At 59.3% G+C, this 3,558-nt stretch overlaps 1 pseudogene; it reads left to right on the top strand.

Annotated features, from left to right (window-relative positions):
- Positions 1 to 3,008: 3,008 nt before the first annotated feature.
- Positions 3,009 to 3,127, top strand: LOC112341929 (annotated as a pseudogene).
- The last annotated feature ends 431 nt before the right edge of the window (positions 3,128 to 3,558 follow it).

Genomic DNA, 3,558 nt, shown 5'->3' with positions numbered 1-3,558 from the left:
TACTGATGAGCTGTGCCACAATAGTAATTCAACTTAGTACGAGAGGAACCGTTGATTCGCACAATTGGTAATTGCGCTTGGTTGAAAAGCCAGTGGCGCGAAGCTACCATGCGTGGGATTATGACTGAACGCCTCTAAGTCAGAATCCGTGCTAGATGCGGTGCTCTCTACCTCCTCAGCTGTTACCTCATTAAGGTTAGGGGGGCCCCGTGCTCCCCCGAGAACACATGACGCGAGCGCCGTCCCCCGGGGCCGATGCTGCCCCGGGGGCGCGGCTTGGAAATCCAATTTCGAACGGTCGAGGAGATAAATCCTTTGCAGACGACTTAAATAGGGGACGGGGTACTGTAAGTGGCAGAGTAGCCTTGCTGCTACGATCCGCTGAGGTTCATCCCTCTGTCCCACCGATTTGTCCCACCCACCGAAGGAATAAAACCGAGGGGTACGGCTTTCCCTAGCCCGACGGACCCGGGCAACACGGGCTTGGGCTCAGGCTCGAGCGCGTGGGGTGAAGTGCTTGACTCCCTGGGGTGAAGTGCTTGTCTCCCTGGGGTGTGGTAGGCCGCGAGCACTGGAAGGATGCGAGTGGGGGATGCGAGTGTTGGGCAGCCGAGGCTAGACCTTCGGGTGCCCAGCTCCACACCCCCAAGCTGGACTTCCAGTGCATGTGCGGGCTGCTGCTGGGCTCTTCCCCGCGTGCACCATGTCGGGGTCGGACTCGGGCTCCATCTCGGACTCGGGTTCCGGCTCGGACATGGACACGTGGGGGTGAAAGCCCAAAGCGCTTGTCTCCCTGGGGCGTGGTAGGCCGTGAGCACCGGAAGGATAGTGGGGGATGCGAGTGTTGGGCAGCCGAGGTCAGACCTCGGGTGCCCGGCTCCACACCCCCAGCTGGACTTCCAGTGCATGTGCGGGCTGCTGCTGGGCTCCTCCCCGCGTGCACCATGTCGGGGTCGGACTCGGGCTCCATCTCGGACTCGGGTTCCGGCTCGGACATGGACACGTGGGGGTGAAAGCCCAAAGCGCTTGTCTCCCTGGGGCGTGGTAGGCCGTGAGCACCGGAAGGATAGTGGGGGATGCGAGTGTTGGGCAGCCGAGGTCAGACCTTGGGTGCCCGGCTCCACACCCCCAGCTGGACTTCCAGTGCATGTGCGGGCTGCTGCTGGGCTCCTCCCTGCGTGCACCATGTCGGGGTCGGACTCGGGCTCCATCTCGGACTCGGGTTCCGGCTCGGACATGGACACGTGGGGGTGAAAGCCCAAAGCGCTTGTCTCCCTGGGGTGTGGTAGGCCGTGAGCACCGGAAGGATAGTGGGGGATGCGAGTGTTGGGCAGCCGAGGCTAGACGTTCGGGTGCCCAGCTCCACACCCCCAAGCTGGACTTCCAGTGCATGTGCGGGCTGCTGCTGGGCTCCTCCCCGCGTGCACCATGTCGGGGTCGGACTCGGGCTCCATCTCGGACTCGGGTTCCGGCTCGGACATGGACACGTGGGGGTGAAAGCCCAAAGCGCTTGTCTCCCTGGGGCGTGGTAGGCTGCGAGCTCTGGAAGGATAGTGGGGGATGGGAGTGTGGGCAGCCGAGGTCAGACCTCTCCACACCCCCTGCTGGACTTCCAGGGCATGCGCGGGCTCCTGCCTGCTTGGACTTGGGCTTGAAGTCAGGCTTGAGCACGTACTTGGGCTTTTGCTCGGGCTCGCGTTTGGACTTGGCTCCTGCTCACGCTCAAGCTTGAACTCGGACTGGGACAAATAGCCAAAAGCTGTTGTCCCAGAAAGAGGAGGGACTTTCTTACCTGTAGGATGATGGGTGGGGAGTGGAGGCTCTCGGGCAGCTGGGGTTGAACTGTGGCTGCCCAGCTCTGCTTCCCATACAAACGAGAGTTGGCTCGCTTGCCAGGGTCATGTCGTGGCGCTTCGATGGCTCCCCTTGTGTGCCTCACCTTGTGGGCTTCCCGTGCCCACCGGCCGAAGGAAACGGTGCTCAGCTGCTCTGGTGGCAAGCACGTGCAGCATCCGTCCAGGTGTTACCCGATCGGCGATCCAGACGCGGAACTCCCGACGTGGAATGCCTGGGCAGTGTCGCATGTGTGAGTGCTCGTGGCCTTTGGCCGGTGGCGTGGGGGGGGCCTCCCCAGTATTGATGGGGGGTGGGGTTGTGCAAGGGTTCTCGGCTGCGGAGAGCCTCGGCGTGGCTTCCCTGGCACCCACTCCAGCGTTTGGCAGAGTCGTGCTGTGCGGTCCATGGGCATGGCCTTGGGACCACATCCGCACGCCTGTCGGGCGAGGGGGAGGGAGGCAGCAGTGTGGTCCTCCGGGCTTCCAAGGGAGGCGAGCCTCGGGGGCGGCACGGCTGCTTGGCAAGGGCCAGCGTCACGCGGCGGGAAAGGGGAGGGGCCCCCACCTGCCGTGCGACGGAGGGAGGAAGGGGGGAGGACTCTCCCGGGCCCAAACCGCGCGGAGAAGGCGCAGGCTGAGCCTCAGCCTGCGCGTGCGTGAGGGAGGGGGGGAAGGCCCTGCCCGCCTGCCACGTGGCACGGAAAAGGGGGGGAGGGGGAAAAAAAAGTGGCCCGGAATGTCTGGGGCCCAAAACGCGCGATTTTTCGCGAAAAGTTGGAAAGGTACCACGTGTTCCGCGGGCTTTTTTTGGGGCCCGAAACGCGTGATTTTTCACGAAAAGTCGGGGAGGTACCCCACATTTCGCGGGGCGCGTTTTGGGGCCCAAAACGCGCGATTTTTCGCGAGAAGTTGCAAGGGTACCACGTGTTCCGCGGGCTTTTTTTGGGGCCCAAAACACGCGATTTTTCACGAAAAGTCGGGGAGGTACCCCACATTTTGCAGCGCGCATTTTGGGCCCCAAAACGCGGTCTTCGTGAATTGTTGGGGAGGTACCACATGTCCCGCGGGCGTGCTTTTTGGCGCCCAAAAAGAACACGGGATTGTGGAGGTACGCTGCAGCTTTGGATCAAGCTGCCCCACACTATAAGAGTAGGGGGAGTGTGAAATATTTCAGAGTGGGTTCAAACTGTGACTATGGCACTGGATCCCATCAGACCTCCAAAGTTAAGCGTCCCTGGGCTTGAATAGTACTGGGCTGGGTGACCACCCGGGAAGTCCAAGTGACCCCCTCTTTTTGTTTTATTCCTTACAAGTCATTTATTTTTGTAAGATCACTGTTTTAATATATAAACTTTGAGTATTTTTCCATAGCATATAAGTGTATGGTCCTTAAATACTACTTACAATTGTCAATGTAAGGTGTGTTTGCCAAATTGTGTCATTAGTTAGTTATTAACTAGGATATAAGTCACAAAGAATGTGTTGTGACTGTCACCACGTGGCATGGCAAGCAAGTCCAAACATATGTATTTCACATGGCATACAAGGATGCTAAACTCTAACTATGAGAACAAGCCAAAGGGCATGCCACGTGTCAATGTGGCACACATTGAAAACCATAAAACTCTGAGCACAAACCAAAGTGCATGCCATGTGTCAATGTGGCACACATTGAAAACCATAAAACTCTATGAGATCAAACCAAAGGCCATGCCACGTGTCA

This window comes from Selaginella moellendorffii, unplaced genomic scaffold (genome assembly GCF_000143415.4).
Source record: "Selaginella moellendorffii unplaced genomic scaffold, v1.0 SELMOscaffold_94, whole genome shotgun sequence".
NCBI lineage: Eukaryota > Viridiplantae > Streptophyta > Lycopodiopsida > Selaginellales > Selaginellaceae > Selaginella > Selaginella moellendorffii.
Note: the sequence above shows the minus strand (reverse complement) of the source record. Positions and strands in the feature narration are given on the sequence as shown.